This window comes from Apus apus, chromosome 2, assembly GCF_020740795.1.
Source record: "Apus apus isolate bApuApu2 chromosome 2, bApuApu2.pri.cur, whole genome shotgun sequence".
NCBI classification, from domain to species: domain Eukaryota; kingdom Metazoa; phylum Chordata; class Aves; order Apodiformes; family Apodidae; genus Apus; species Apus apus.
Window position 1 is genome coordinate 18828144 of NC_067283.1, and position 18835 is coordinate 18846978.

Genomic DNA, 18835 nt, shown 5'->3' on the forward strand with positions numbered 1-18835 from the left:
GAGCAGAGTGCAGATGTGGACTTCTGTTTCCTACATTACACCAGAGAACTGTGACTAGTAGTCTTTATTTCCTGGGAGAAGGCCAGGTGGTTTTGCTCAGATACTTCAGTTTTGTCCAAAGTGGTACAAATGTTCCAGAAAAAAAAAAATCCTCTTTTTTTTACTAATAAGTATTTCATGGCAAAATGTATATTCAGAAAAATCTCACTCACCCCTATAAATAACTTTCCGTGTCACGAGGGATTCTGAGCATCTTCTCTTTACTCAAGGACTTCTTTCTCTCTTATTTGGTCACTTGAGGCAGCTGCTGCACCTTTGGGACAAACTTAGGTACAAGAAGAAAAATGGTTAGCTGAAAGCAAGCTACAATTCCAGTATAATAATGCAAATTGTGTTGGGGGTGATGCCCTAAAAAGTCTGTCCTAATATAGACTATTCTGTAGAATGACAACATGAACCAAAAATACCATCTAAACTCTAAGTTTACCAAAATACGGTGAGGTTTGATTGTGTTGGTTTTTTTCCCCTTTGAAAAAAACACTCCAGTGAGGTGACACTCAGGTTGCCAGTCTATATAGGTGCATGATCCCCCACTGAAGTATAAAAATGAAGTCATAAAATGAAAGCATTTGAGACAGAAGTAACTAGAAAGACAGCCAGTACTTCCTGTAAGGAAATTAATTTCCCTTGGTTGTAGCACTGACCTGTCCTTACTGTTCCCTGTAATAGGAACCAAATGCCTGCTGCCTAATAGCATTACTGTTTCTAGGTTGCCTCATCACAAATAAATCTTTCCCCATGTGTTTTTTTAAGCAGGCTGATCTTTCATCATAGCCTGAGCTGACAGTTTCTAGTGGCTCAATTATGGCCTATATACAGATAGGGGCTTTGGAAGGGCTTCATCTCCCCTAACTTTGGATGGCAACAGCAAGAGCTCTCTGTCAGACTAAGCCATCCTGATCTCCTTTTGTATTCAGCAGAGAGGAAACAGGCATTTTCAGCACATGGTCCACCTGTCCTGCTCTAGGATGTGATGACTGGATCTTCAGTGCTTAGAGAGGCATCCAGATGACTAGTTCAGATGAAGAAAACAACTCTTGTGAGTTGAAAATAACCCCTTTTGAGATAAAGATCTCCCAGTTCTTTGCTGTTCTACAGATTTTAGAAACAATGTGCTTCTAAGCACAACAGTGAAGCTTTTAGAGAATTACAATCTCCCAAATTAAAAAGAGAGACAGAAAGAGAAAGAAAAAGAGGAAAGGAGAGAGGAAAGAGACAGAAAGAAAGATGGTGATCTTGGGGTGAGTGCTGAAGAGAGATCAAGTTTATTTGAATTGTTAAAAGCAGCTGCATTTATTTAAAATATTATAATAAAAATTATATATTTAGCTTCCAACACTTCCAAAGGAAAAAAAAAAAGGCATATCTGAATAAACGTATTTAACAGGACTTGAAAAGCCAATGTTAGCCATGCTATAGCAAGAAAAAGAATGAGTGACAGCAATTCATTGCAATGATGTGTTTTAATTTTTCTCATCAGGACATCCTTAAAATGATACTTGCAGATTAACTACTACATTAAGTCATAAAAATAATAGAAAATATATTTGAAATTATATATTTCAGCATATGAAATACAAAGTATTATATGCTTCCAGGAGCATTTATTTTCTATATTCGACAAAAGGTAATAATGCAGAATAATTGGGATAATTTTCTGGATATAATGGAAAATTCTGAAATTGCACCAAAAGTTCCTGCAATGAGAACTAAAGTGATTGGTTTGACACTTCAAAAAAAAAAAAAATTAAACCTTCTTTTTTTGGTATTTTTCTTCAGTATAATTTCATGATAGTTATCCTTTCCATTTCAACCCATCTCTGCAAAATGGCAATTTACTGAATTTCTCATCCAATCTCAAGAAAGCACAATTTAATCTGGGAGCAGAGAAACCACTCAACTTTATTATAAGTTGTTAATAAAATGCCCATGTTGTGAAGAACTAGATACCCCCATTCTGTAAGAAGTGAATTGTTAGGCTAGTTGCATATAGAATCATAGAATATCTTGGGTTGGAAGGGACCTCTAAAGGTCATTTAGTCCATCCCCCCTACAATAAGCAGAGACATCTCACACTAGAACAGATTGCTCAGAGCCCCATCAAGCCTGACCTTGAATGTCTATAGGGATGGGGCCTCTGTCACCTCTCTAGGCAACTCATTCCAGTGATCCACCACCCTCATACATTTTCCTAATGTCCAACCGAAATCTACCCTCCTCTAGCTTGAAACTATTACCCCTTGTCCTATGGTTACAGGCCCTTGTGAACAGCTCTTCCCCAGCCTTCTCATAAGCTCTTTCATGTATTGGACAGTTGCTATAAGATATCCCAAGGAGTCTTCACTTCTTCAAGCTGAATAACCCCATATTGTACAATTATTTAATATTAATTTTCCTGTATAGTTTTTGCTTTTGTGGTATCAATTATCCAGTCAAGATTTAAAGAGATCACAGAATTATTTAGAATATTCAAACCTTCATAGCAATTTGTAACATAAATGTAAGTGCTTCAGATGTTTGAGTTTGATCTCATCTATCTATCAGTTGATTGTTCAGGTTCATTAGTTAGTCAAATTACAGAAATGTCCTGAAGTTACCTTGTAAATGTTAAGTTGATTGTCAGCTGACAGCTGAAATTGTGATGTTACTAAAATGCTTCATATGAGGGTCCTTTTCGTCACAATAAAAATGTTTTCTGTCCACTGAGATGTCTGTGACTCAATGGTACCTAATTTTACAGGTACAGAGGAAACAGAAGGATGGCTTCTTCTTTTAAAGGCTGCAGAGGAAACAGTTTTATGCATTGCATTATGAACATCTTCTGTAAGACCTCTTCAACATTTCCAGCTGCAGACTTAAAAATAAGTACTCCATATGTAACTTAATATTATGTGTGACTTTTGATGAAATGAGAGCAGTATGTTAATGATCCAAACTCAGTGTTTCTTTTTATACAGTAGTACAACCTCTAATCTGGGGACGAGGGGGTTAATTCCACCCTAATTACCTAATCGTCTACCCACACAGGCAGAACAGCAGCACTGCACTTGACTGTAAAGTGGTGGAGTTTTTGATTCTGCTGGCACATTGGAAGGCTTTTGAACCATTGTGCAAATTATAGTATAATGCAATACTCTAGAAGAAATAATTATACCTGGCCTCTGCAAGCCAGGAGTCACACACTAAAACCTTGAGCCTTTTAATTTGGTGACGTATAATGAATGAAATGCAGTTCTTCCAAAGCTAATGGAACCAGAGGGAACATGATGATTACGACTCTCTTAATATATTTTTCCACTTAAAAACTGGGGCCAGACAAGAACAAAGCAAAAGGATGAAGTATGATTTAAGTGCTAGATGCTGGCTTACAGGATAATATGAAGGAAAAACCACAGTCAGCATATGAGAAACTCCTCAGTGCATTGTGTGTCTGAATATCAGCTCCGTAAGTCACTGCTCCAATAGCAACACAGATGTTGCTGGTATGGCAGGTAAAACAGATTAATTCCCTGTTTCTTTGCAGAGCCTTCAGAAAGAGTAAAGCATAATGCTATATTATGGGTGGTGGTGGTGGTGGTGGGGTGTCTTTGTGGTTCTCTTTACCATTTATTTAAAATAAGGCATGAAAAAGCTACTTTGTTTAGTTGCGACTAAGAGGGATTCTGGTTTTTGAGTCTTTTCTTTTGACATCTTTGTAGCCAACACTGCAGAAGGTTCCTATATTGCAAGAAGTGGAGGATATATTCTTATTAATTTAGTAATATTGAGTTGTACCTTATTTAGCCATTAGCTAAAAGTTTTTTAATTTAATAGCAATTTTTGGAGAATGAGGTGCCCCAGTTTGACCTTTTGCACTCAAGCCTCTGAAAGTGCAAAAAAGCAGCAATGCTTCAAAATGTACAAATGGGACATGGAGGCAATGTGACAGGCTGGTCTCTGTAACCATGCAGTATCATCATAGCATGCATGATATATGTCAGATACCAGTAATCCCAAAAGGCAGCCAAAATTTCCACACTGTAAGAACAATTTCGTGATATGTGATTCTCAAAACCAATGACATTGCAGTGAAATATGTCTAAATTTCAATTCTTAAGATAAAAGAGGGAAAGCAACATAACTCTGCATTTCACAGAAGGGGCAGGCTCAAGTAAATTTCAGGTTATTTCATTTCATTCTCACAGATGCCGAGCAATTAATCCACACCTTTAATCACAGTATAATGAGACAGATTAAGAGATAGAGAAATACAGTGTTCCTGGAGAAACAGAGGGTTCTTAAAACATCCATTCATGCTCTCTGCATGTCCAGTGGCAACTGGAAAATGTACAATTTGAATACAATTGTGTAGTGAAAGGGAACCCTGAAGACAGTGTTTTAGAGGTGTAGTGCTGATGGCTCCTGGATACTATGGACAAAAAACACCTCAGAGCATGCCTAAGGCTGTGATTCCCAAATAATTTAATCCTGACTACCTCCTCTCCTCTCTTGGTGCTCATCTGATCCACAACATATCTGTTTTTTGATTTAAACAGGAAGAAAGATTGTTTGTTTCCTGAACTGAGTGACCTCAGGTTGAGACACACCAGTGGTGGCACAAGGGAGGGAAAGGGAAATAGGTAGGTAGGCGTGAAGGGATTGTGATGAAACTGCAGCATAAATGAAAGTTAAAAGATTGATTGTGACATATTTTATACTTGCAATTACAGAATCACAGAATGGCTGAGGTTGGAAGGGATCTCTGGAGGTCATCTGGTCCAATCCCTCTGCTCAAGTAGGGCCCCCTAGAGCCACTTGACCAGGAGCATGTCCAGAAGGCTTCTTAATATTTCCAAGGAAACTTTTATTCTGCAATTATATAAAGAATAAAATTGTGATTTTGATATTAATCTTTCTAGGCATAAGATGAACTCATATCGAGAGGACAGACAGATGGTATATTGCTTCCCTGAAGGAGCTGGTATGGCCAAGTGGTGTTAAGAGAAATGCTTTGAATGCTTGCAAACACAGTGCAGATCTGGAACTCACAGAAATTGGGTTTCCCCTCTCATGGAAAAGTACTGATAAGTGAGCATCATAGAATCATAGAATGGTTTGGGTTGGATGGGATCTTAAAGATAATCTAGTTCCAACCCTCTGGGCCATGGGCAGGGACACCTCTCACTAGATCAGATTGCTCAGAGCTCCATCCAACCTGGATTTGAACATTTCTAGGGGTGGAACTTCCACAACTTCCCTGGACAGCCTGTTCCAGTGTTTCACCACCCTCATAGTGAAGAATATCCTCCTAATATCTAAGTACTCCAATTCCCATTTACAAAAGCTGTTTCCAAGGATGTGGATTTTAATCCAGACATCAGTGCTCAAGAACCCTAAATCAAGTCCTTCTCTGCCACGAGCAATTGCCCCTGTAAGTACAATTAGCCCTGCTGCTGGTTGAGCAAGAATCGAGCCCAAGGGGCTGAGCTTGCAAGATGACATCCCTCCCAGTAAGTAGGGTAAGTGTTGGTGTTGGCATCCATGGATGTCGCTGAAGTGAGCTTCCCCTACAGAGAAGAGGAGTAGTGCATCAGAGAGGGTTTTTTTAAAACTACCTTTAAAGGTTGTGTGTCATCCAGAGAGACATGCAAAATGGATTGTCTGATTGCAGCCTGAAAGGGAAAGACTTGACAGTTTTCAACAAACTGATGGCAAACCAAGTCAGATTATAAACTATTTAAGACGGTTGTATTGAATAGTCATCCATTGTACCTGAGATTCCTTGGCTGAAATTCAGACATCTCAAAAAATTACTAATTCAAATTGTGTAAATAATCTCATAAACTAAATGACTCTCTAATAAGAGATTAAAATGGTTGAGGATTAAAATGCATTAGTGAACCTAGTTGCTGTGGGTCAGGTCAGCAAGGCTTTTGATAATAATGTGAAAAAGAAGCTTGAAGTTAAGCCCACAAAAGTCAAGAGTCACGACTTTTCTGTACATGAAGAACAGTGACCATCACTGAGTAAAGAGAGCCAGGGTAGGGCAGTGGCTTTGGCCAGACCATAGCACATGCCAGGATGAGGACCCTCCTGGCAAGGCATAATGCAGTGCCTCTTGGCAGGAGGCAAACATGGAGACAGTGAGCACATGATACCAGATAAGCACATATTGTCATAGTGGCACAGTTGGCAAAGACTTGTGCCCTGTTTGCCAGAAGATACTGATTCATGTTCCTGACTGCCATTAACTTGTACAGCCAATTTATTCTACCCTCTCGATGTCTGTTTTCCCCATCTGCTGAAAATCAGTTAATTAACAAGTTGACTATAATTTTTTTTCCATGCTTAAAAAAGTTAATATGATATATAAATGTCAAATAATACTAGTAACTTCCTTTGGGATACTTTATAAAACTTTTCCTAAAATAACAGGTTCTGCCTACAAAAGGAAATTTCTCCCTATCAGGAGGCTACGAATGCCCCAAATAGCTGTTTCCAGCATTAGAGGTGGGAGGAACAGGGTTTAGTTTCATTTCAGACATTTAAGGCTGCCTCTTCCCATGGCAGCAGTTTTCCATCTGCTGTGCAGCAAGGTCCAGGTGTACCTGACTCCATACCAGTTCCAGTGCTCCCTTACTCTTGGGCTGTGGCCTTTCCTTTGAAACATTCATTTCCTTTCCAAGGCAAAAGTGTTTTTACCAAGGACAGTATAAGTAGATCTCAAGTCACCCAAAGGGTCTCATGCTTCTTTGGGCAAAATTCTCATCAATTAGGGTTGCTCTCCTGAGTGAAAATCAAAAGAATCAGTCCTCAGGTGTCATTAATCACATTTTCATCTCTCTAGGTACCATTAGCAGCTTGAAATAGTTTTACTGTAGAATAGCTATTTTTCAGGTAGTTCCTTTTATCTGCACTTCTACTCTGGTGATAAATGTATCATTAGTGATACACTTCCTTTCTGCTCCATTCCCTCCTTTGTGTGCATTTGGTGCCATGACTCCCTATTGAAGTGGTCAAAACATTGTTACAGTGTTTCAGTACTACATGCAGCACAGAGCTAATCTTTGTGAAAGGATTCTGTGTGTGACCAGAACCCTTCACTGAGGTCCAACCCAGTCCGTTGACCAGGTGAAGTCAATGAAGGTATCAATTACGCTGCTGAACTTCTAGTACCAGAGATGATGATTCACACACAAAAGGGATAAATCCTCAAATTGGAGGCTGAGTTCTGAGATTGATCATTACTTGTAAGCTTGACAAGTTTCACTTGGAAATAATGGAAAATATGTCTGCATATTTATGGACAATTATCAGGGTGTTATTTTAAAGAACAAAATTTTCCACTCCTGTGGGAATCAGTTATGAAACTCTACAGGACAGCAGTGGGATTTTTAAAACTGGAGTTTTAACTGGTTCAGCTATCAACCATAATCCCTTATGTTCATGTTATTTACATAGCTGTAAATTTTCACCTGTAGCCTATATTAATCTTATATTTAATGTGTCTATCCACTTTGCTAGACTGTTGCCTAAAATAGTTAAAGCGTATTTCTTAAAATACTTAAATGAGGGAATAATCTCAGAGCTGCAATACAAAGAAATTACTTACTTTCTCCTATAAAATGCTAACTCCTTTTGTAACTTTTTTTTTTTTTTTCAATTTTTAATATTACTATATCAGTAATGACAACTTAGGTATTACTCCTATTATCAACTAACAAGTGGTGTGGTAGTTGGAAAAAACATGTAGAATTTAGTCTGTAATTTCCTTGTGTACCAGCCAAGATACTTTAAAGCTAGACAGCAGGTACTTCCATGGAATGGTGCCTTGGGGATGGTGTCTGTGATACTCCTAAAATGTAATGAAGAGCTGACCAGTGTAGCTCTGATATGTAAAGACTATTTTCTTCATTAAAAAAAACAAATGAATATACAAAAGATTCCATGGATTTTTAAATATTTCCTCATGCAAGAAGTATTCAGACTTAGCTTGTTTCCTGCTTTTCCTTGGAGACCCTTAGAAGCAACAATATTTCAGACTTATTGAAATGCCTAGAGAAATACATCTTTCTCCTCCAGAGATTTGTTTCAAGCTAATATTGCTTTCTGCCAGTGAACATGACGAAGGACAGAGCCAAGAGGAACCTGGTAACTGACAGAAAATATCCCAGTAATGGATGAGAAAGCAAATTAATAAAATACTGATGTGATAAGTCATACAAATTGTTTCTTTGCTCTGAGCAAGAGGGGAAACACGACTTGCTATCTGACAGAGTAGGTCACTTTGATAGCATACTTCATGAGACCTGCTGTCCCAGCAGAAGCTATTTAATTTCATTTATAAGATAGTGCTTGTTTCAGAAGATTAGTCTCATTCATGCTTTCTCTGCTATTCCTTTTTAAATATCTAATCTAATGCCTAAACTTCCCAAGTAATTTTCTTGTCACAAAGAACATGCAGAAGAGCAAAGAAAACACCCATCTCTTCCTCCCTCCTTCCCTTTTCATTGTATTATTTACTTGTCTCTCCTTAATTTCCCTTTGTGTCATCTCTTTCTCCCAACAGTCCTTCTTTCTGGCTCGTGTGTTTGTGCATGTGTGTCCACATAGTTGTACAAGCAATAAATGACAAGGAATAGCATTTTCTTATAACTTTTCTTTACACTATTCTTTGGTAGCCAGATAACAATCCTGAAAAAAAGATTCTGCCTGCCAATCAGGGAAAAGAGCTGATCTGTTCTCCATGTGTAAGAATGGCTAAACCCTCTCCTTTGCAATGTTCAGCAGCCAAAATAATAGGGAAGAGGACATGCAAATATCAGGTTATGTGGTTATATTTACTGGAGTTTTCTCTGCTTTAAAAATACAAGAGACCTCATCATCTGCTACAGTTTTTCTTTTCTCCCCTGCAGGAGCCTGAACAGAAACCACGTGGTCTGCAAACTGCGAGCAGCATGGAAATGGTTTCCTTCCTCATCACAAACATTTAGGCATGTCTGACTTTTATTTCTGTTTTGACAACTTTCTGTCAGTAAATAATTGGTTTTAAACTGAAAAGTAGGGTCTGCAACAATAAGTGTGGTGTTCATCCAGTGTCACTCATATTCTGCTGCTTGTATTCAGCACAGCCTTTAGGACTTGAAGCCCTCCCCTACCTACTGGGCAGTAGTTTAAGATATTCCTTAAGTTTGATGTCAAATCAAAGTAGTTGTTTGAGGAACTAAAAAAACACAGTATAACACTAATATTTAATTTAATGACAGTCTTTATTCATCTTGTTTCAATGCAAAACAAAGCCTCTTGGCTTCCTTGTTGTGTTCTTCCAAATAGGATGGGAACTCTGCCTTAATATCTGCAGGACTGTGCAGTACCTAACATCACAGAGCTACCATTTATATCAATATGCAAACTCCTGCAGTGCTGCACTTTGCAGTTTGCAAGCTTCTCAGCTGCCCTTTCTGCCTGCCTTGCAGAGGAAATTTGGCTTCAGCTTCTCCTGCAAACAGAGAAACAGTGACGGCATAAGAAACTTGAGGGTCAAACTAGCTGTGGTTTGTAGTGGTTTCTTTTGTTTCCATTTTCTGCCACTGTAATCCTACCCACCTCACACATGTAAAACCATATACTTTAGAGAGATCTTTGGGCAAACCTCAGTTGTTCACCTGTTATTTCCGTCCTTTTCCCCTCGCTAATGAATAAATTACCAAGCCTACTTTAAATGTAATCACAAACAAGATGCTCTTCTGTAATTGGTCATTGTAACTTCCTTGATTTTAAAAGAACTATGCTTTTTTGTGTGTGAGAAAAGGAACTGGATGGGGTTGAGATGTGTTCTGTGCTCAGAAAAGGCATTCCTTTTTGCATATAATAATTCACATGAATAATTCTACGCCCTGCCTTTACCTGTGTTATCTCAATTGTGCATCCACTGTCTGCTGGATTTTGCTCCCATGCAAAATAAATACAAATCGGATTATTGAACATGTGGGAAAAAAAGAGAAAACAGGTAAGAAAAATAGTTATAAACAACATAGAACATATTAATTAGCAGTGATAAGCTATTGTAAATCACATATCTATACTGTGTCACCTTAAGCTTAAAGTAAAGCATGACTCATTATTTGACCATATTTTTGTCACCAACAAAAAAACGGGAAATTTACCTTCATTTACTCATCAAAACAACATCTGAAAGGTAAATGGTGTTGGCCCTAGTCCTTGCTGTATCTGCCTTCCCAAGTTCTCCACTACATGTTGAATAATTTTTGGTAGTGATGTAACATAATAAATTTGGAGCAAACAAATTCATCCAACTCCTGCCTAGAATGGCTCTTTCCTTTCCTCTCCTCTCCTCTCCTCTCCTTTCAGCTATGAGACTTCTGGCTTTCTCCAAAGGTGAATTCCTAGAAATTATCATGCTTCCCTATTGAAACTGAGGTAATCTAAACCCTGTTACCTCTGATAACAAACCTGGGAGATGTGCTGCTGAAGACTGCTGTGAAGTTTTCTGTAACATATAATGATCAAAGCTTTGTCTGCACACAGGTCATGTTGTTTGAACAACATTTATAATCCCTACTAATTAATCCCAGACCAGGACTCTGGTTACTGACACCAAGCCCCATGTGCAGACTGAGCAGCACCTTATCATCCCCACCATCGCCAGGAAGTGCCACCCCCACTGCTAAAGCTTACCCACGAAGAAACCTTGGGCAAGGAGTCACCTCCTCAGCTCTAGAACAGCTGCCATTATTTTGTATAACCTACTTTTAAAAAACAGAATGGGCAAAGGACAATAATCTCTTAAGGAAGAAGATGGCATATATGTAAAAAGGTGCTCTTATGGTGTAGCATCTTTTTCTAAGAACAGGAAATAACCTACCTTTGCTAGTTAAATTCTTTAGTATAAGCAGCTTCAGTACTCTCTCCACTTGTGTAACTACTTACATTAAAAGTTACACCACTCATTTAATTACAAAAGAGTTGCATAGATCAGGCCTCATACACATGTCTTTTTGAACAAGTACAAGAGGGAAGAGTTTCAGTCAGCTGAACTCAGCCATTACCACTGCCTTACATAAAGCCGTGGTGGTCTCCTGGCTTGCAGGTGCTTAATCATATCAATGATGAGTCTGGCCATAGGTTCACAACACATGGCCATATACTCAAAAAACCTTTCTCTTTATTCAAGTGTACAGCATTTTATGCAGTTCCTTGGAAATGTCACTAGAATCTCTTTCAGTCTTGTGCCTAAGCAGCTCTTGCACCATTCTTCCTTCTGCTCTCATGAGTTCAATTTTCTCTTAAGTCCTTTAAGGCTTTCTTCACATAATTTCTATTTTCTCCTCCTCTATTCTGATGTTTATCAAGCTGATTATTTGCACTTATTGTATATAAAATGGTATTTTAAATGTCTATTGACATCACAGAAGATTTTAATAAATAAAATAGATTTAAAGAAACTACTTTGTCTAATTTCCATTTTTATATAGAGTATTTCTTGGAAAGCCCATATTAGTTATGCAAATCAAAAGAATTTGAGCCAAGACTATTACCTAGGGTAACAATTTCTCTAGCAGAACCATATCACAGTTTATTGAAACCTAAATATTGCAAGTTTTTTACATTAGAATATAACATTTCCTTAAAAGGAGAGACCTGATAGATTCTAGCCTCCTAATAGTATGTTAGGGTCCCATTACAATATTTTTGTGGCTGTTGATTGAAATAGTCATATATTACAAATAAGACATAAAGAAGAAAGAATGTAAACTCACATCCATCTTGGAGGACAAGGAGGTGAAGCAGGAAGTACAGGCCACTCAGCTGAACTGCACTCCCTGGGAATGTTATGGACTGAATTCTCCTACAAGTTGTTTCAAAGCACAGGGAAAATGAGGAAGTGACTGGGAACATCCAGCACAGAATTATCAAGGACAAATTATGCCTGAACAACCTGATTACCTTCTGTGATGAGATGCCTTGCTCTGGGGCAAAGGGAGGAGCACTGAAAAGTTGTTTACTTTGAATCTAGTAAGGCCTTTGATATGGTCTCCCATTATCTCCTTACAGGCAAATTAGCAAGGTACGGACACTAAGTGGATGATATTATGGGTAGAAAATCAGCTGGACCACTCTGCTCAAAGAGTTGTAATCAACAACATGAAGCAGAACTGATGACTGGTTGTACAAGTGGCATCCCTCAAGGATTCATAGTGGGGATAATACTGTTTAATATCTTTCTTCATGACCCAGGTGGTGGGATGGAGTGCACTCTCAGCAAGTTCATAGGCAATATGACATGGAAGGGAGCAGCTCTTATGCTGGGAGGACAGGGCTGCTGTTCAAAGGGATATGGAGGATGATCTGACTGAAACTCAGAACTGACACTAGTATAGCTTTTCAATGTCTCCAGCACAAAAATGCTAGAAAGTCCTATAGCAACATTGAAAGACCACAAACCTAAAGTTCCCTTAAAACAAACCCCTCAGTAACAGTGGCAACTGTTTAAAATACAACATGTGGGAACAACTGTAGTTCTCTAACAGTTCTTCAGCTATTGTAGTTCCTGTGATTAACCACAGTAAGCAAGAAATGCTAACATGGCATGTGCTAAGGAAGCTGTATTTCTGGGCTACAAACTGAGAAGGCTGCTCAAGTGCTGTAGCAGGAAAGAAAATTGCTCTGAAATTTTACAAATAACAGCTAGAGGAAAATGGAACTTACAGTGTTTTTTACCAAGTAAGATAAGCCCTACACCAAGCATTTTTTATTAAAGGATATTCAATTAAAGAAATTAAATACTACATTTTATTTCTTACTCTGTTATTGTATGTCCTTTTATGTTTTAAAGGTTTTTAAAACCAAACACAGAAAGCTTAAAATCTTTTCAATATAAAACAAGAGCATATTTTGAAAAAAAAATGGTTTTTAGACAGGCACAAGAGCAATTAATAGATTACTCAAAGTAACTTTTGATACCTGATGTTAAGCAAAATGCCTTTCAAGTTGAAAAATAAACAATAAGATGTATACACAGAAAATATTTGTTAAGCTTAGACCTACTTGATACCACTAAGAAAATATAACAATTTTAATAGTGAAAGCTATTAATTTGGATCTATTAACTGAAAAAATATATAGTTAATATATTGTTTTATATACTGCCCTCCAACCCCAAAGCTGGAGCAACAGTTCTGCAAAATCCTAGCTGATTACACCTGATACAACAGGAGTATGGCTCAACAGAGAGATAGAAGAAAATTCCAGTTACTGTAGAAAGCTGCACACAGACAACTCAGAAGTTCAGGCTGCAGTCACTTCAAACCCAGAAAGGGTTAAAAGCCTTCACTACAGAAAAAGGAAGAGGTTAGCCCTTAAAGACTATATAAGCTGCAAAACCTGGCAGTTGTGGCTTGTTAAACTGCTGGGAGGTGGAACTGACAGCTGTGCTGCATAAGTGGGGGAAGTCATAAAAGGGAAGCACAGGGCCCCGGAGAGAGTGGGATAGTTGGGCTTTAGTGTTTTTCTACCTAGGGAGTATGGACTCTGTTTGAACTAAAATGGACACTGCTACTGCTGGATGCTGACTGAAGGGAGACTTTCAGGTGGCTTGTTTATGGAGGGTTGAACAACGTGAAAAGAGGCTGTTCTGGCCTCCACTTCTTTTAGGGTTGTGATTAAAGGACCTACTCCTGGATATACTGGTTGCCTAAATCTAGACTGGAGTGGGCTGTCTATTTTTCACTTTAAAAAAACCCAAGCAAACAAAGAAACCATGACTTAGGCTAGGTGCCTAATCTCAATCTGGGGCTGACAGTCTTTTAGCAGGCCTTTGGTTATGTACTGTGCTTCCTGTTGAGGAAAAAAAAGGAAACTGGTAGTGCTTAAAATGAAATGTCAGAGTCCTTTCTGCTTAAGAAATGGTTGCATTCATCTTCGTAAATTAACTGAAATAATTTTAATTTTGTATTTTAAGTTTTGTTCCATAGATTGTTTGGAATATTCTGTAATATGTGAAATTCTGTAGATACTGTAGCTCAGCTGAAAACTGGCAGGTGATGCCAGCAAACATGTAGCCAGTAACCATACCCAAATACAAATTGTATTTGTTCTGAATACACAGCAATTAAGGAGTCTGCATGTTAAATGGTTTCTAGATACAAGTTTTCTATTTCTCCTTTTCTGTTTACAAATGAAGGAAAGGCTTTTTCTTTAAAATATGTGGTCTGGTCTTTATGTATTTCCAATAAAATGGTTAATAACTTGACATCTTTGTAGGCTTCATGCTCTTGTAGAAGTTTAACTCACTTCAGATACTATTTATTTTCATTGTGTCTATAAGACATGTTTTTTAAAAACTTGGCAGTATTTTAGAACTACAGGCTGGATTTAAAGTAACCCAGCTTGGCTTGAAGTGTCATGTGCCCAGACCAATTTATAGAGTAATGGAACAATTTATGAGTCTGCCTTAGCTGAAATTAGTTTCTATGGCAGTCGGCCCAGGGAAACTCTGTGGGCCTTCTGTTCTTTGCAGCTGCAGAAAATAATTGTAAAGGGAAATTTTACCTTCCAGTAGCTAGGCAAGGCCTCACAACCTATGTGATATCCCTTTCCTTAAAGCTGGAGATCCTAACTCAGCAGTAGGATTGGTCTTGATAACCAGTGAAACAAGAAGTGATTCATATACTTTTTGTCATACTGGAATAAAGCAACAAATCAGAACGTGTTATGTTTAAACAATAACACTAAACAAACCTTTGTGGAAAGCATCAAGAAGAGCAAATAGATTTTAGAAGTGAGCTTGCTAGTCATGGCTTATCCCAGGCTTTTGTTAAAATTCAGGAAGAGAGCTCACACCCATGTTTTTATTTATTCTAACTGTTGACAAAGTCAGTAAACATCAGCCATTCATTAGCACAGTTTTTCTAGATCATTCACACTTTTTCTCCCCTGTCCCCTAACCTCCAGCTGAGAGCATCTTGCACCAGAAGTGGGGCAAAGCAGAAATTCTAGTACCACAGGCAGAAAAAACCTGAAGCAGACAGGACAAAATAGTTTTTCCCAAGTTAATCTTGCAACTTGTTCCAAGCCCAAAGGATCTTTCTTTTGGTCTCCATAGGAGCTTCCAAACACACTCTGTTCTATTGAGGACAGTAAACTGCTTCATCAGAGGCAGACCATGTTCTGTTCTCACAAAATATTAGCTCTGTCCACTGATGATATCACACCTATTTAAGAAAGTTTCCAAGTACTATGAACTGACCCAGACTGTGCTCCCCTATTCTGTCCCTGTGGAGTGCAAAAGCTTTACTTTCAGTTATCAAAGCTGGACACGTTGAAGGACTCTCAAACCCTTGTATATCTATGGGGTGTGGGTTCCTTTAAAGTTAAGCAGGAAGTGCCAGTCAGGATTTGAAATGCACAGTAACTCGGAGAAATTATCTCCCCTTCTCTTTTCATAAGAGTTCTTACCAACACTGGAACCTAGAGATCCTGAGTAAGCATCCAAGCTAAGGACCCACTGCAACCTCAGAAGTGGTTGTACTGTCATAATTGGGTACTTCAGTCTCCTGTAAGTGCCTGGACCATAACAACAGTGTCCAAGTTAGTTTGCTCACAGTTTATCTGTGAAGTGAAACAAAATGTTTCACCTGCAATGCAGCATGAATATAGTTGTGGAGATACATTGCTCAAGAGATGTCTCTCTGGAGGGTTACAGGAAGCCCTGGGAAGACCCAGAAGGTATTTTACCTCCCAATGCCTGTGCACCACAAATGCTGACTGCAACATGTACTCATGGTGTCAGGCTATTTAAAACTGCCGTGGATCTCCACGGGCTTCAGGCTGACAGCCAGCCTCATCATGGTCTTCACTGCAGGCTGCAGGGGAATCTCTGCTCTGGTACCTGGAGCATCTCCTCCCCATCCTTCTTCACTGACCTTGATGTCTGCAGAGTTGTTTCTCTCACATGTTCTCACTCCTTTCTTCCAGTTGGTGTATTTGAAGCACTTTTTTTTCCCCTAGGAGAAAGAGAGCCTAGCATTCCAGCTGGAAGGGTGTTAGAAATGGGTTTTGAAGGGGAAGTCTAAGCTCAAGGAGAACTTGGCAGGGCTGCCTGGTCTGAGGCTCAGCCTGCCGTTATGGTTGGAGTTACAGATGGGGTTAAATCTGACAACATGAGAGAGCCTAGTGCTGCAATTAGAATGGGCCTAGAAAGCCTGGGCTACAGGAAGAACTTTTTGTTGTGGATGCTGCTTGGCAATCCTGGTGTGAAGCCCAGCACAGAGCTAATGTGAGGGTTAGGGTTAGTGCTGGAAGACAAAGACAGCCTAGAGCTCCAGTTGGAGGGAGGCTTAAAAATAGCTGCCAGTGATAAGGCTGGGCCAGAGAGATAGCCTGGCTGCAAAAAAAATTCAGGTGGAGGCGCTGGCTCTAAGGTGGGGCCTGGTCTAAGTCTCAACAAAACTGTTAGGCTTAAGGTGAGGTTTGAGGTTATAGTTCACAGAAAGAAAGAGACAAGAGCTGCAGCTGGCTTGGGAATAGAAACTGACCATCCCAGGGAAGTGTGGGCTGCAAGGAGAACTTGTATGCAAGAACTTCCTGATGTGGGCACTGGCTGGAGGCCACGTCCAAAGCCCGGCTTATGGTTTGTATGAGGGTCAAGGTTAGGGTTGAGAGAGAGAGAGGGCCTGGGGCTGCAGCTGTAGTGGAGCCACAAAGGACCTTTGAAATGAAAGGGTGTGGTGTAGAGAAAACCTGTCAGAAAGGACACTTCATTGTGGGCTGGGGGTTCTGATCTAAGTATCTGTGTTAGTGTCAAGGTGGGTATTTGATCAGAGGCAGCCCAGAGCTGCAGCTGGAGGGGAGGCTAAGAGGCAACATGCCAAAGGAAGAGGTGGACTGTGAAGAGAACATGGCTGTGAGAATCTTTTGGTGTGAGCACTGCTTAAGGACCTGTATTGTGACTTAGCATAAGATTAGGGTTTGCTTTCAGGGTTAGTGTCAGAACTGGGAAAGAGCCCTGGAGCTCTAGCTGGAGGGGAGCAGGAAAGAGCTCTTCAGAATCTAGGCCAGGATAACCAGAAATTCTCCTGGAAGAGCAGCTTCCAACCTCAGCCTTGCCTTCTCTATAATAAGCCTACAAAAATGTTATTTTTTACACATTTGTAAACCTAAATGCTTCACTTTATGGATTTACTCTGGAAAGAATATGGAAGGCACATATGTGACAGGCATTAGTCATGTTGATGTGTGCAGCATCCTGCAATAGTCAGATGTCATGTCACTCAGATGCTTCTAAGCATCATGTAAGGAACAGAACAGGTACTGAACTCTTCTGAAAGTCTGACTTCAAATCTATATTTAGGCAGCTGTGTGACCTGCTTCTGTTCAAAGGTGCTGACTATTCAGCTGCTTCCATTGACTGCAGCAGGGATTTTTTATTGTTGTTTAATCTATTTTCCAGAACAAAAATTACAGTTTAGTCTTTTTGTAACTCCTAAGTATCTCCTTGGTCTAAAAATAAATAGAAAAATAGAATTACAGAAAATTAAGTATAGCATCTCTGTTGTCTCCTACTCTCTGTAAGATGCTGACGAGGGACAATGTAGTAAGTGCCAGTAGCTGGTTCTATGCAGGAGGGAGATAAAAACTACTAGTTTGGGTTCCAGCATGGTAGATAATGTTGCTATTGAGATTACAAAGGCAAAATAGAAATGGAGAAGATGAGACATTTGAACAACTCTGTTTGGTGAAACAAATTTTTAAATTTATGAGCAGCTGCCTAAGACTGTGTCAGGGCCCTGAGCTCACCTATTGACCTCAGTTGCCCTGAGCAGCCTCGCCTGGGAGCACGCTTTGCCCAGCACCTCCACTTAAGCTCAAGGAGGGCCCAGTTTAGGTCTTTGCCTGAGCTATGTTGTAGATGTACCTGTCTCCAGCGCTATGTTCTGGTTATACCTTGATCTATAGCTTGCCTGCTGTCCTGTTTCTGGCCCTTTCTCCTAGATGGAACCTGTGCCTGTGCTGTGTATTCCTAGATGTATCTGGTTCATCACCTCAGCTTCCCTAGGATTGCTGATGTGTGCTGTCACCTGCACCTGGCCATGTCCACTGTGCACGGACCCTGTGGGACTGGACCTCGTTGATGAGGGTGCTGCTTGGGCTGGGATGACCCGTGGCTGCTGGTTTGTCCACCCTCATGGAACAGCCCTGACCTTGCTTCTCCCTAAGGATCTGATCACCTTGCTGAATGATCAGCTGAGGAACAAAGCAAGATCTACAGCAGGTAGGTCAGGTTCTGTGATTCAGGAGGTGATGGATGACTTATTGTAGATGCACAGATGTATGCTCTGCATTACCTGTGTGTATTGACCCTGAACAATGACTGCTGTTGGCATTAAGGCTCCTTGTTACACAGCAGAGGAAAGCATATGTCGTGTGCAATGTTTCAGGGTTGGGCAGATGTGCTCTTTGCAGAATGTCCTCTGTCACTGACCACATCCTCTGTGGCCGTGGAGGCAGCTAAGAAACATTTGCTATTCTTTTGCTGTATCAGTTGAGGAGCGTAGTTTATAGGGGTGCAATACTTTTGCAGGAGACTAAGCTTTCAGTACGTGCTGTACGCCAGCTGAGACAGAATCGTGGAATCGTGACAGTTGGAAAAGACCTCCAAGATCACCAACAAATCACTCTGCTGGTCAGGAGCAGTTGGCCAAGTCCAACCTCAGAGAGTCCTTTTCCTGGAGGTTCCTGTACCGAGAGGGGAACTGGGAATAAACATCACGAGACC